The sequence below is a fragment of the Carassius auratus genome, chromosome 50 (assembly GCF_003368295.1).
Source record: "Carassius auratus strain Wakin chromosome 50, ASM336829v1, whole genome shotgun sequence".
In the NCBI taxonomy this organism is placed as follows: Eukaryota; Metazoa; Chordata; class Actinopteri; order Cypriniformes; family Cyprinidae; genus Carassius; species Carassius auratus.
This window is the reverse complement of record NC_039292.1, coordinates 15,092,998-15,109,049: the sequence shown is the minus strand read 5'-3', so window position 1 is coordinate 15,109,049 and position 16,052 is coordinate 15,092,998. Positions and strand designations below refer to the sequence as shown.

Genomic DNA, 16,052 nt, shown 5'->3' with positions numbered 1-16,052 from the left:
TTATTTTAAATTTCAGCATTTAACTATGTCCTTTGTTTAATTTGACTACAGAAAGTTATCCATTACCATCCGTCAACCCACTAAAGGTATGTACATTAATTATGGTAATGCACATGACTTGGTAGGCCAGTAAACAAACAACAAAAAATGAGTTTGTTTGTATTAAGGTCTTAATACTATGGCTTCAAATGAACCATCCTATTGGACACTGAGAAGAAAAGCAAAGGACAAGGTGGATCAGCAACTGCAGACAATACAGACAACGACTTGTGGGAAGGAATTGGGTTTGATGCACAGTAACACCTGTCAAGGTCAAAATGATGATGATGAAGAAACATTTATGGACGGTCTCACTCATGTTGATGAGACTGAAGATAGAAGTGTTCCTGATGACAGTGAATCAGACACAGAATCAGAATCAGATCCAAATTCTCTAGGAGATGATTTGGCATCCTGGGCTACTGAACACAAAAATCACACGTGGCATTGAATTCACTGCTCAACATTCTACGGCTACACAGTTTAAATCTGCCAAAAGACTCGAGGACACTGCTAGGGAATGTGCATTTGAACCCTGAAATACAAGACAAGGCTGGTGGCCAGTATTACCATTATGGAGTGCTGAGTTCAATTGCAGAGGTGCTACATCAGAATGTTGACATTCTGCACAACATTCACACGCTGGAGCTTCAGGTCAGCATTGATGGTTTGCCCCTCTATAAGAGCTCCGCAACACAGTTCTGGCCCATCCTAGGGACACTGCAAAACATCAAACAAGAGGAACCAGTGACAATAGGTTTATTTTGTGGCACAAGTAAACCTACATCCGTAGCGGAGTACCTTCAAGAATTCATCTCTGAAGTAAATGAATTAGCTAAAGGATTTGAATTTGAAGGAGTGATGTTAACTTTGCTACTCTCTTCGATGGTCTGCGATGCACCTGCCCGTGCATTCCTGAAAAATGTTAAAGGTCACACAGGCTATCACGGATGTGAAAAATGCACACAGGATGGTTTGTACCTAGAAAATAGAATGACATTTCCAAGAATTGACATGCCTTTAAGAACTAATGAGAGTTTCAGAAACAAGACAGATGCTGATCATCATCATGGTCCATCACCTCTTGAAGAAACATCCCTAAACATGGTCTCTGGTTTCCCCCTCGACTACATGCACCTTGTGTGCCTCGGAATCATGAGACGGCTTCTTCTCGTGGCTGAAGATGGGTCCTCTGACTTGTAGGCTGTCAGGATTTCAAATAAACACATTGTCAGAAAGACTGTTAAATGCTCGGAGAAATGTGCCCATGGAGTTTGCACGGAAACCAAGGGCACTGAGAGAAATTGATAGGTGGAAGGCAACAGAGTTCAGGCAGTTTTTACTGTATACCGGACCTGTCATGATGAAAGATCTTCTTAACACAGAGGTGTACAAAAATGTCTTGCTACTTTTTGTGGGAATCTTCATCCTGTGCAACAACAGTTTGAAAAAGCATGGTGTCCTTGACAACCTCAGTGCTTTCAAGTACGAGAATCACCTAAACAAACTCAAAAGACTTCTGAGGAAACCAACATGCCCTCTGAGTCAAATAATAAAAAGATTCTCAGAAATGCAAAGATGCTGCAAAAAAAAAAAAAAAAAAAAAAAAAAAAAAAAAACACAAAACCAGGCCACATCTGCTCAAAAAACAACATGCGACTGGTCCTCTACCTGCATCCTTTCATGAGGCGACACAATATAAAGAGTTAAGAACAACCCCTCACACTCTGAAACTGGATCAGGCAAACAGTCAGGTTTGCATTGGCGGCAAAGTTGCTAAGCTGCAAAACATAATTTCATTCAGGGATGAAATTTATGTAGCTTACAGTACCTTCAAACACCAGGAATCCTTTTTTGACTATCCACTGCCATCCTCTACACTTGGCATTCATTTAGTGGATGACCTCTCAACAACAGTTGATTTCTGCAAGTTTGAGGAAATAGAGAGCAACATTTTTCTTGTCCCCTATCACAATCAATTCGTTTTAATTCCTCTTTTACATACGGAGTAATTCTTTATCAGCACTTTTTGTTTCATGGTTCATGCATTTCAATTACATTGTTGAAAATTAATCGGTTAATAAACAATATGGGTTTCAGACTTGCAAAAAAAAAAAAGAAAAAAAAAAAAAAAAATGTACCCAATCGTGGAGTTTGAGGGAGAAGGGACGACTGGACCAGCTGCCAAGTCCTGGTATGCAGATGGCTACTCCAGGTGGCCACCATATAAAGACCTTGACAGGTTGCTGAAGAGTGTTAGGACAATGGAGGCACCACAGCCAGAGAAAGGGTGGACCCGACACAGAGCAAGAATTCTGCATGAGTCAGGTAAGAGTAAATGATGCTGTAAATTAAACATGATCTTGCCCAGAGTAGACCTGTATTTCATTTTTCAGAATGTTTGCACATCATTTATCCACACTGTAAAACATGATCTCACATAGCTTTAATAAACAAAAATGAGGCCATACCTGCATTTCTTTTTCCAGCATCTTTTCAGAATGTAGCCAACAACTGGAAGAAGGCCAGTTACACTTCTGACATAAACTCAGAACCTTAAATTACAGGAAAAAGGATTCCCAAGTAAGTACTTACAAAAAGACAAAAGAAATGGTTTGTCAAATGAAAATAGCATAATTTGCCTTCATATGTCATCTATCTTTAAAATTTAAGTAAGGGATAATGCACAGCTAGCTATGCATTAAAAGATTTTAATGCACTTAACATAGAGTGTTTTTTTGCCTCCACGTTGTGCATTAGAATCGTTTAATGCACAGCTAGCTTATCCCTTACCCTAATCCAGTATCTAAGCTATTTAATTAATAAAAAAAAAAAAAATAAAAAAAAAAATCACAGGACAGCATTAAAAACAAGTTTCTAAGCTCCTGAAAGTCAATGAAATCAGCGCATTAATACAGAACGGTGATATAAACTGACTTGGAACTACCTGTGCATTAAGGAATAATTGACGACAGGCAGTTGAATAATTAGAAAAATAATGCACACCCGAGGTTGTGATGCGTTACACCTCGGATGTGCAGTATTTTTCTATTATTTTTATTTTTCACTATTTTTCAGCTGCCTGGAACTACGTTCGCCGTGCATTTCCCAGAAAATAATTGCACACCTCAGAACGTTTGTCAGCCAATCAGATTCAAGCATTCAACGGCCCCATAGTATAAACTGTTTAATACATACCTGCCAGCCAATCAGAATATCCAGACAGACCATGGTATAAGTTATTGAATAGGAGCTTCAGTGTGACTGGTACAGTCATTCCAAATCAACAAGACCTTCGTTCATCTTTGGAACACAAATGAAGATATTACTGATGAAATACCCCATAGACATCAATGCCACTACCACCTCAGAAAGGTATTAAAGTAATTGTTAAAATAGCACATTCGGGTTAAAACTGCACACCATTTCAAATCATATTAAATATTGTTATGGATTTAAATGTTATATAAAAATTTAGGCTATAATAGGACATGACAGCATTATGGTTTATTTTAATCACGTTCCAAAAATAATTTAAATGAAGTTACACCAAAAAAAAAAAAATAATAATATTTGGTACATACCATTGGTTTTGAAGTCATGGTAGGTATGATTTTAGTATAGCAGGAGAAAAAAATAATCAAAATTGCTTTCTTTAGTAAACAGTGGTTGACTGAACAAATTTGGTCTCTCTTAAATGAACTATAACCAAAATTATTTAATGGATAAAACATTTCAGCTAGTGCCATAAATTACACAGGGAGTCCAGTTAGTTGTACATTACTATATTGTAGGTTTAATTTAACGAAACCCAAAGTATTAAATTCCAATTAATTTTTAGGTTATATAAGGGGGTTGGGACACTTTCACGCTACAGCCTTACATGTGAGCCACATCTCTCTGAGTGTAAACGGTGTAAACAAGTAGGTGTGTTCGATTTGACGCAGCTCCTTGCAGGACCAAGAGAGTTAGAGCAGACTGCTTTTTAGGTTTTTGAATTGCTCTCGCGGATGTCAACACCAATCGATCTGCGCGTTGCCGCTTCTTGTCGAACACACCTAGTGCTGCAAGCTTATTGGCTCACTGATGTTGACAAGATTAACCCCTTAGGTATCGAAGTTTGGTATCGAATGACAAGACGTTTTATCGATACTCAATGGTATCGTGGCATTTCGGTTGGTGCCTAAAAAGTATCAAACTCTATACCCAGCCCTATTTATAACTTTGACAATAAGTGCGTACCATGATAAACTAAACTAAGTCAGTTACTGGAGTGGCATCAACTTTTCATCTGCATGCCCCTAAAGATGATGCTACACACAATGAATCGTCATTGGTTGCTTTACCTGGTAGTCCTTGGCCAATCAAAGGGGTTCAGACCTTCTGTTGTCAGCCTGAAGGCCTGGCTACACAAGACAAAGATTATCTTAACTTTAAGGTTTAATGCAACTGTGCACAAGAACAAATCAAACTAAGATATGGACTACAGAAAACATTCCCAGAGCTCGCAAAATCGCTAGCCCGACGTCCTAGGGCTATTGTGTTTTACCCATTAGCCAGTTACCCATTTTTTACCCATTACCCAGTTACCCATTTTTTTTATTATTATTGATGTTAAAACCATCATCATTAGCTTACTTTAAGTTTTTACTTACCAACTCCATTTTGAGCTCCAGTGAGGCTCTTTAGCAAACCAGAAAACACTGAAATGCATATAAGGGTCAGGATAATTTTTTTTTTGAAAATGGTAAACATTTTACCCTAAATAATGTGACATTCTTTTGATAACATCAAGGCAGATGCATGTAACACTACATCTAACATTTAAAACCTTACAGTAAATTTATACTTACAGGTACTTCTTGTCAGGGTTTGCAAGGGAGGAACTCAAGTGCAGACAGGGATCGGGTTACACACAGGATTTATTAATACAAAAGGGGAAAACAAAACCCACGAGGGGGAAAACAAGGACTAGGGCAGATACAAAAATAACTAAACAGGACTGATTAGACAAGATAAACAAAGACTCAAAACTAGAGAACACTAACTACAAGCAAACACTCACGGTTATACAGGACACAATATCTCAAAGGGGTTACCAGGGAATAATCACAGGTGAGGAACACAATGAACCGACGCAAGACAGAGCACACTAGGAAAGCTAAATAGGGGAACAATTAAGACACGACAGGTGGCACAGATAGCAATCACGAGAATCAAGGGAACGAGACAACACAAGCACATGACCCAAAGGCAAGGCCATGTGCTTGTACACAAAAACACGGGTCTGTCATGATCCTGCCTCAAGACTAGGAAAAATCAAGGACACGAGGGCAGAATCATGACACTTCTGGTGGGAGACAGGAAAATCCAGTCTTGAGTACTGTACCAAGTCAATGTACACTTACGTTATTTATTAATTTAAATAAGTTGCAAAATGCATCATTTCATTCATCAAAGCTACATACCAAGTTAAGTTATCTTATGTATTGCAGCTGTCGAAAGGGCAATTCTGGAAACACTAGAGAAAATGGACATGAAGATCAACCATCTGACTTTACTGGTCCAGTCTCTAGTGGGGAACAGGCGTGTTGTACCCCAAATGCAGATAGCTGAAGAGGAAGAGGGTGGTGTCTTTCCTCTAGCATCTACTGCAGACCTAGATAGGCTGGAACAAAGATTGGTAGACAGAGGGTTTATGCAGAGAATGGTAAGAATCACTGAAACCGTCAAACCTACAACTACTAACAAAATGTAAACAAACTGTTTGTGTGCTAACATGTGTGTGCATGTTTACACACTACCAGTCAAAAGCATGGAATGATTAAGTTGAAATGTTGCTGAAAGAAGTCTCTAATGCGCACTGCATTTACTTGCTAATGTATAAAATTTATGAAAAATATAACAGAAACAGTAATACTCTGAAACATTCCAATAATAAGCTATTTTAAAATATTTTTATATACTCATTAATCCAGCCTCCAGTGTCACATGACCCTTCAAAAATCATTAGAATATGCTGATCAGTTAATAGCAATTATTAATGGCAGTTCATAATAATGGTTCTTCTTAGTGTCAATTATCATCAAAACCAGTTTTTGCTACTCATTATATTTTATGGAAACCATAATTAATTATTTTTTCAAGGAATCTTTGAAAATTAGAAATAACGCTGATTTGCAGTGGTTAAAATCAGATGTTATGTTGGCGTATCATACTAGATGTATTTGAAAGTTCTATTATAATCCTACTCTGTGTGGTCATCACCGGTCTATTAAAACATATGGAAACGGTTTGTGTCACTAGTTAAAATTGCTTATTTCTCTGGATTTAAACATTCTTCGAAACATTTGGGAATCGGATAATGTAAGTACACAAGTCAGCAAAATATATAACACTGTTCTAGCAGTGCACCATGGTTTACACAAAAACTTGAAGCAGTACAACCATTTTCACCTTTGATAATAATAATAAATGTTTCTTGAGCAGCAAATCAGCATATAGATTTGATAATATCCTGCTGAGAAAATTCAGCTTTGCATCGCAAAAATAAGTTATATTTTAAAATAGTTAAATATAGTTCCTATAAATAGTTTCATAATATTAAATTATACTGCATTTTCAATAAAATAAATGCATCTTTGGTGAACATGAGAGGCTTCTTTCAACAAAACAAAAAAATTACAAAATCTTAATTGTTCCAATCTTTTAATTGGATGTGTATAGAATACAGGTCAATTTAATGCTAAAATATTACTTTAAAATGTACCTGTTGAAGGTGAACAGATTATCCATCAGTGGCGGGCCGAGCATGAAGAAAACTCTATGGAAGATTTGCTCAAAGGTGTTCTCCACTGACGTCGCCCGACAGTTGAACTGGTGCGGGAGGGGAGACAAGAGAGGCATCCGAAAATCACACATCGGAGCGCTCCTAGTAGGCAAGTTCAATAATGTTGTACAAATACAAGCAATAGAATTAATGGCGGAGCTGTCATTACAACATTAGTCAGAACAACTAAAATAATGTATAACAGGTTTCAAATTGGTTAAACATAACCTGACGTGGCATCAGCCATTATCAAAAATATTTAGAAAAAATTACTTGTGAAAAACTTAAATTAGACTTAAAACAGCAGTTAACCCCTTTAGAAATCCATTTGCCCAACCAAAACGCATGCGAAACAACTTATGGTATAACGTTAACGTTACTCGCTAATTAACAAACAGGTGATAGTCATCATACACAACTTAATTTGGAAGCTATTATAAAACCGATCGCTGACACAACAATTAGTTTTAAAATAAACACGTACCTTAAGCAAATCATCTCGGTTACGTATGTAACCTTGGTTCCCTGAATAGGGAACGAGATGCTGCGGTGACGTCACCACGTATGGGAACACCTCTGGTGTGACGAATGTCTGAAGCCCTATACCATCCCGCCAATCCTATTGGCCAAATGGCGCATAGCACCACCCTACGCATGCGCACGCATGATATACCTGGGTGCAGCGCGCCATTTCACTCAGATTTCATGACTGAAGATGAAGAAATTATCAAGGTACGGAACGGCCAGAACCGCAGCATCTCGTTCCCTATTCAGGGAAGCAAGGTTACATACGTAACCGAGATGTTCCCTATCATAGGTCACTTCGATGCTGCGGTGACGTCACCACGTATGGGAACGATATACCAAAACGCCTGACGTACCTGATAACTGAGATCCGAGGAAGCATCTGCTCAAGCGGAGAGAACCCGGGAGCCAGGAGCCATCCTCACATCCAGACTGTAGGACTTGATAAAAGTGCTCGGTGAGGACCATCCTGCCGCAGCACAGATATCATCCATAGAAGATCCACTGAGAAAAGCTTTAGAAGAAGCCACAGCTCGAGTGGAATGAGCCTTAATTCCTAAGGGCGAAGCGAGTCCGCGCGCCTCATAGGCCAAAGAAATTGCCTCCACCAGCCAATGGGACATGCGCTGCTTTGTAACCGCATGGCCCTTACTTTTATGTCCAAAACAGACGAACAGCTGGTCAGATTCACGCCAAGGGGCTGTACGATCCACATAAGTCTTTAAGCTCTCACAGGGCAAAGACTTAGATCTCCTGACCCAGCCTCAGCAGGTGAAAAAGCTTCCAGGACCACTTGCTGAAAGCGAAAGAGGTTAGATGCGACCTTAGGAACATAGTTAGGCCTGGGCCGCAGCAGCACCTTCACAGAGCCCTGTGCAAATTCCATGCATGAGGGTGAAACAGAAAGAGCCTGTAAATCCCCAACTCTCTTGAGGGAGGATAAAGCCATGAGAAGAAGTGTCTTCAGTGTCAAGGATTTATCCGATACGGTCTCCAAGGGCTCAAACGGATGCCCTGATAAACCTAGCAACACAATGGATAAATCCCATGAAGGAACTCGCACAGGGCGGAAAGGCCTCAGCCGTCGCGCACGCTGTATGAAACGAGAAACTAGTGGATGACGCCCCATAGAGGCACCGCCTATGTATTCGTGGTAAGCTGAAATGGCTGCCACGTAAACCTTAAAAGTGGCTGGTGTTACGCCATCCGAAAAACAATCCTGGAGGAACTCCAGCACTGAAGCCACTGGGCAGTAACTGGATCCACATTACGATTGCCACACCAGGCTGTAATCAGTCTCCACTTGAAAGCATATAAGCGTCTCGTAGAAGCTGCTCTAGAATTCAATATAGTCTCAGTGGTTTCAACAGAAAGACCGGGACATACTAATGCACTCCGCTCAGTGGCCACGCCCACAGTTTCCACAGATCTGGCCTCGGGTGCCAAATCAGCCCCTGTGCTTGTGATAATAAATCCTGTCTGAGGGGAATCTCCCACGGAGAGCCCGCTAGCAGACTGATCAGATCCGCAAACCACGGCTGCGTGTGCCATCGCGGAGCCACCAGCAGCAGCTGTTCCACTCTGTCCCGCCGTATTCTGCATAATACTGCTGGGATCAAACGAATCGGAGGAAAAGCATACAGACTGGTCCTGGGCCAGCTGTGAGCTAATGCATCCACGCCCAGGGGCGATGGGGGGCATAGGGAGAACCATAGCGGGCAATGCGTAGTCATGTTTGATGCAAATAAATCCACTTTCGCTTTGCCGAATATCCGCCATAAAAGATTCACCGTCTGGGGGTGTAATCTCCATTCTCCCTGTTCCAGAGCCTGTCTGGATAGCATATCCGCTCCGAAGTTCAAACGTCCGGGGACATGAACAACTCGGATCGACAGAAATTTTCTCTGAGACCAGAGAAGAACATGTCTCGCCAGCCTGCACAGGGGGCGAGAGCGTAATCCTTCCTAATGATTCAGGTATGAGACATCCATAGCTTTAATGACATCACACAACTCTGTGTCACCGAAATCGTCGGATGCGGAAGACAACGGGGTGAAATATTTCGTCTTTCCGCCCACTTTTCCACTGAAAAGGGCGCATGTGAAGTAACCCCAGACAAATTACGGGGAATGCCGCTGCCAATCGTCTAAGTGGTTAACAGACGGACGCCCTGGAGCTGCAACGGGGCCAGAGCTACATCCATGCATTGAGACGTACGGGGTCTACGACTTCTATAGCCCCTTTGGTCAGCAGAGTTGACATCTCCTGTCACAACACTGCTATTACCATCAGTCTACCAGCGTGGAAAGAATTCAGCGGAAAGAGGCGGGCCTCTAAAAAACAAATTGGTGTATCCGTGACAATTGTGCGTAACACCCATTGAGAAATGCCGGGCAAGCGTTCCACGCGACCCAAAACGATACTAGCAGTCTCAAATTTCCGCTTTCTGCAACGCTGTCATACACATAATGTCCGTGCACGGAAAAGCCTGCGGCATTCGTGCACAGGGGAAGTGTATGCATAAGAGCTATTGCGTCCCGTTGTGTATAATCCTGAAACGTGTCCACGGCAGGAATTAGACCAACGAATTGAACATCAGGCTTTGCCGCTAACTAAAACGGCGGCTGTGCGAGCCGTCATAAACGGGTCGTCTGTGTAAGACCCTTGAATCGCCCCTCGAAATCTGAAAGCTGGATTGCGCAGTGTCTGAGGGATTATTATTTATTATTTACGCCTGGTGTTACAGCCCGATCCAATGCTGCTCGAAGCGCTGTTTGCTGCGAGACAGTCAATGTTAGAGCGTAGGGACGGCAGTGAGAGTGTTGGATGCGCATTAGCGGTCCAACAGCACTCTATAGTGGAGGGCACAGTCCCTGGCGAACATGAAGTAAAGCGCATGCATAAACTCGCTGCGTTTCGTTGTGTATAATCCTGAAGCGTATCCATGGCAGGATTTAATTCACCAAGATAAAAATCGGGCCACGTCGCCATTGCGAGAATGTGGCGGCTGTATGAGCAGTCATAAACTGGCCATCTTTGCCAGCCTTTTGTGCCGTCCCTCAAACTCTGAAGGCTGGATTGTGCAGAGTGTCTGAGGGGGCGCTCAAATGATAGCTCAATCCAATGATGCTCGAGGTGGCTTTGCTGCGAGACAGTCAATGTTAGAGCATGGGGACTGCAGTGAGAGGGTTGGATGTGCATTAGCAGTCCAACAGCTCTCTAGTGGAGGGCACAGACCCTGGCAAACATAGAAGGAAAGCGCAAGCGTCAAACTCGCTGCATTTCATTGTGTATAATCCTGAAGCGTGTTCACGGCAGGATTTAATCCAACAAGATAACATTAGGCCACGCTGCTAGCGAGAACGCGGCAGCTGTGTGAGCCGTCATAAACTGGCCAAATTCGCCAGTCTCTTGTGCCGTCCCTCAAACTCTGAAGACTGAATTGTGCAGTGTCTGAGGGGCGCTCAAATAACAGCTCAGTTCAGTGACGCTCGAAGTGCTTGTGCTGCAGACAGTCAATGTTAGAGTGTGGGGGTAAGAACGAGAGGCTTCTCGTAAAGAACCGTAATAAGAGAATAAAATTTGCCGAAATAGACACGACTCGATACGTCTTAGACGAGACTAGGTCGCGGCGGAGTTTGGCGCGATCCGTTCGGCTAGAGAGGTAGTCAAACGGCATCACTATATAATAGCAGTCCGCCATGTCACTTAATCGTGGCAAAAACCCGCGCCGTTCGTGATATGCGCTGATAAGGCTGCTTCCAGGACCTCGAAACCTCTTGGTGGAGGTCCGTGAGAAGGGTAATTTATCCACCGCGCGGATAGCCACATAATAGCACACTGAGGAAGGGGAAGCGCGTTTCTCCTGTCCGCTCGGAGGGAGAGAACCGCTTATGCCGGTCAGAGCCTACTCTGAGTAGAAGCTGCGGTTAGACAACATAGTATAAAAGCAAAACTGCTTGCTAGTGTCAAAGCACTGGCTGATCTTTCAATCTGCTGTGTTTGCTGCAACATTCAATAAAGCTTCTCAACAAACTCCATTTGTGTCTGACAACATCATTCAACTAACAGATGAAGATGCATGTAGTGTTTGTCCAGGTGTTTTTCAGAAGCTCGATCAGTAGCAGTAAATCTAGTCAAATAAAGCTCTTGGGGTTTGAACATGGTCTCTGGAGACAGAGCTGCTCTATTCTGAGAGGATCACAATCACTCCACACTCACAATGTAAATCAGTTCAGACGCTCTGTGTGTCGGTCTGCTTCACGCTGAATCACACATGCGCAGTATCATCAGCTCCTTGGTTCACGAATCGGACGCGTCTGACAGAAACGTTCTTGACTCGTGAACGAGTCAATGTTTTGTTCGTTATCTGGCTCGGCTCGGTGTTTATCTTCAGTTCTCTCTTCACAGCAGTTCAGTCAATGTACCGTTTGAGTACATGAATTACTCCGGGATATTGGTTTGTTTGAACTTAGAGGGAGTGTTCCGAAAACAAAATTCCCCAAAAGCCTTGGGTGTTCTGGCGATCTCTGGGATGAGTCGATGATTGTTGATAAAACTGTTGGAAAAGTCCTCACCGATATCCATAAGTTCCTGTCGGGTGTAGGATGTTAAAGCAAAGCTGTTCAAAATGAACAGACCCTAGATGAGCAGAAATAATACTGCAAAATTGCAAAAAAAAAAATTATTTGTAAAGTACATGGTATGTGTATTTGAGCAAAACTCTGCAGGTCTCCGGGCCTACAGGATTTGAGTTCTGACACCCCTGCAATAGAAAATAAGAAGTAGCTAAATAGACACACCTGTGACTATACAGTTTCAGGATCTGACCCCTAGATGTCTCTTGGGAGAATATTTTGGTAGCACTTTATTTTACATTTCTGTTCCCCATGTACATACTATGTACTTATTATAGTAATTACAATAACTATGTAATAACTAGGTACTACCCCTGAACCTACCCCTAAACCTAACCCTACCCCATGTAGTTACCTTGTATTACCAAAACTTTCTTAGATAAATACACTGTAAGTACACTATAAGTACATGTAAGTACACATACTGTAAAATAAAGTGCAACCAATATTTAGAGGTGCTGGTCATATAATTAGAATATCATCATATCCATTACACACAGACCGATATATTTCAAATGCTGTTATTACATTTTGATGTTTATAAAGGACAACTAAGGAAAATCCCAAATTCCTCATCTCAGAAAATTTTAATATTGTGAAAAGACACCTGGTGCCACACTCTAATCGGTTAATTAACTAAAAACACATGCAAAGCCTTTAAATGGTCTCTCAGTCTAGTTCTGTAGGCTACACAATCATGGGGAAGACTGCTGACTTGACAGTTGTCCAAAAAGACGACCGTTGACACCTTCCACAAGGAGGGCAAGACACAAACGGTCCTTGCAAAAGAGGCTGGCTGTTCACAGAGCTCAGTGTCCAAGCACATTAATAGAGAGGCGAAGGGAAGGAAAAAATGTGATTGAAAAAAGTGTACAAGCAATAGGGATTACAGCACCCTGGAGAGGATTGTGAAACAAAACCCATTCAAAAATGTGGGGGAGATTCACAAAGAGTGGACCGCAGCTGGAGTCAGTGCTTCAAGAACCACTACGCACAGACATATGCAAGACATGGGTTTCAGCTGTTGCATTCCTTGTGTCAAGCCACTCTTGAACAACAGACAGCGTCAGAAGCGTCTCGCTTCAAAAAGGACTGGACTGATGCTGATTGGTCCAAAGCTATGTGATCTGATGAAAGTAGATTTTGCATTTCCTTTGGGTCCCAGAGTCTGGAGGAAGAGAAAAGAGGCACACAATCAACGTTTCTTGAGGTCCAGTGTAAAGTTTCCACAGTCTGTAATGGTTTGCGGTGCCATGTCATCTGCTGGTGTTGGTCCACTGTGTTTTCTGAGGTCCAAGTTCAACACAGCCGCTTCTTGCAGCTGACAAACTTTATGGGGATGCAGATCTCATTTTCCAACAGGACTTGGCACCTGCACACAGTGCCAAAGCTACCAGTACCTGGTTTAAGGACCATGATATCCCTGTTCTTAATTGGCCAGCAAACTTGCCTGACCTTAACCCCATTGAAAATCTATGGGATATTGAGAAAAAGAAGATGCTATATGCCAGACTTAAAAATGCAGAAGAGCTGAAGGCCACTATCAGAGGAACCTGGACTCTCATAACACCTGAGCAGTGCCACAGACTGATCGACTCCATGCCACGCCGCAATGCTGCAGTAATTCAGGCAAAAGGAGCCCCAACTAAGTAATGAGTGCTGTACTTGCTCATACTTTTCATTTTAATACTTTTAAGTTGGCTAAAATTTCAAAAAAATCCTTTCTTTGTATTGGTCTTAATTTATATTCTAATTTTCTGAGATACTAAATTTGGGATTTTCCTTAGTTGTCAGTTATAACCATCAAAATTAAAAGAAATAAACATTTGAAATATATCAGTCTGTGTGTTATGAATGAATATAATACAAGTTTTACTTTTTGAATGGAATTAATGAAATAGAGAACCGAATAGTGAAAAATTGTTGTGCCTGTACCAAATCCTTGTTGTTGTACTACATAAAGTCTGTAAGATTTTACATCCTAGTCTAGTTACAACTTTTTTTTTTATTTAATGTTATAAATGAGTCTAACATGTTATAAATGAGCCTATTAAAAATAAAAGTATGTAATTATTTTAAATAAATAAACTTGATTTGTTTTTGAACGAATCTCTTGACTGAATTAAATATACATCAAATACATTTTAACGGTTACTGGACGCTACTGGAATAATGTTACATTCATAATCTACATTTGAAGCGTAGAGTGAGTTCCAGAGGTCAGTTTCTCATTTTGAACGCAGCTGCCGCAACATCAGAGTTTATATCCAAACTATAAACTTTTATCCGAATACTTTAGTTATTATTTAATGTTTGCAACACAATTATAAATATTCTGATGTGATTGTGATTTCAAATGTTTAATAGACATAGTGGAATCATGGTCACAGCAATAAGATTGTGTGTGTTTGAATTAAGATTGCAATTATTTTATGATTATCCCATATGAGCCGATAGTCTATGTATTTTTTTTAGCTTATGTCATAATTTCTACCACACCTCAAAAGCTACCCAGTAATGTTTTCTCTCTAAAAACATTACTGTTATAGTACACAAATCTTTTTTCAAATTTTCATAATTTGAGGTGAAATTCCTCATTGCAGAACCTTTTTTCTTGTCTATACAGGCAGTCTTCGAACAACATTTCTGTCAGGCGCACAATAAAATCAGAGGCAGAGCATCTTTTGATCTTGATTTTAAATAGTACCTCATAGATTCCAAACCTTTATTAATAGATGCAACATGATCCACCTATCATTTTGAATATTTTGTTGCCTTTATGGAGCATCCATAGTTTTGCCTGCGACTACCTAATGTGCCCATGGTCAAGATTTTTTCTTTGAATATCATTTCAAATATTCTTTTAATATTTCACTTTAACGTCATTCAATAACATTTCAATAACTTTTTAGCTCATTAGAAATGCATTAGCATTACACTGTTTATTATTAAGCTGTTTTTTTTTTTTCAGTATTAAAAATGGTATAAAAGGTCCAAAAAACATTAAACATAAATGATTAAACATAAATATAAAGTGCTTGACTACATTAAAAAAGTACAGCAGCATGTATCTTGATCAAAATACATAATAAATGAATTGCTATGGCAGAGCTCTTTTTTATCCATTTGTAGAACATTGAAGTTTTGTCTGCGTTACTGAAAAGTATACTATGAATATTACATCATTTGTGAAGTTGTGTGTGAAAAACAGATCAAAGATCCAGAAAAGACTCACAAATCGGTACAAGACTTCTACATGTTTGAGTGAATGAGACTTATAAGAAATCCATCCAGCTCCTGATCATGAAAAAACGTCCTCTCTCTCCACCTCAGCCTCCCAAAATCACATGTTAGTGAAATACTGGACTAGACTTTAGAAGCTGCATCGCTGCAACACAGAGATGACAGATGAGCACAAGTCTTGTGTGATGTTAGCAGCAGTGATTCATGTAGTCAGAGAGTTGTGTAGTGAAGTAAAAGCTCAATCTGGACTTTGAGGCTATTTCATAAACTTTAATGATGGAAAAGTGTCCTTCATTAAACTTATGAATGTAAATGTTTGGTTTCTGCTAACAGATAGTTAGTTTTCTGCATTGAAATTTAATGATCTACAGACAAGAGTGACTGAGATGATTCACATCCATCAGCAGCTGCAGTGTCTCTCAGCTGTATCAGTGCAGTCACTGTGACTCTGACTGACGGAGGTTTTTGTACGACTCTTTATCACTGTGTGAACACCCAGCTATTACTGATATAGTGTTCACTGTGACAGTAATAATGTCCTATATCTTCAGTCTGGACTCCACTGATGGTCAGAGTGAAATCACTGTTAGATCCACTGCCACTGAATCTAGATGGAGTTCCAGTGAAACGGGTTGATGCAAGATATATGAGGAGTTTAGGAGCTTCTCCAGGTTTCTGTAAATACCAGGCCATCCGTGACCCATAATTACTATCACTATGCACATTACTGCTGGATTTACAGTTTATTCTGACTTCTTGTCCTGGTTGAGCTGCTGTTA

At 40.7% G+C, this 16,052-nt stretch overlaps 1 long non-coding RNA gene across 1 annotated transcript; it reads right to left on the bottom strand.

Moving 5' to 3' along the window:
- Nucleotides 1-2,186: 2,186 nt before the first annotated feature.
- Nucleotides 2,187-3,322, bottom strand: LOC113067139 (uncharacterized). The gene is made up of 3 exons (XR_003279280.1): nucleotides 3,238-3,322; nucleotides 2,511-2,594; nucleotides 2,187-2,354 (listed from the first exon to the last, which is right to left on the bottom strand). It is a non-coding gene; the product is annotated as an uncharacterized LOC113067139 (long non-coding RNA).
- Between the last annotated feature and the right edge of the window lie 12,730 nt (nucleotides 3,323-16,052).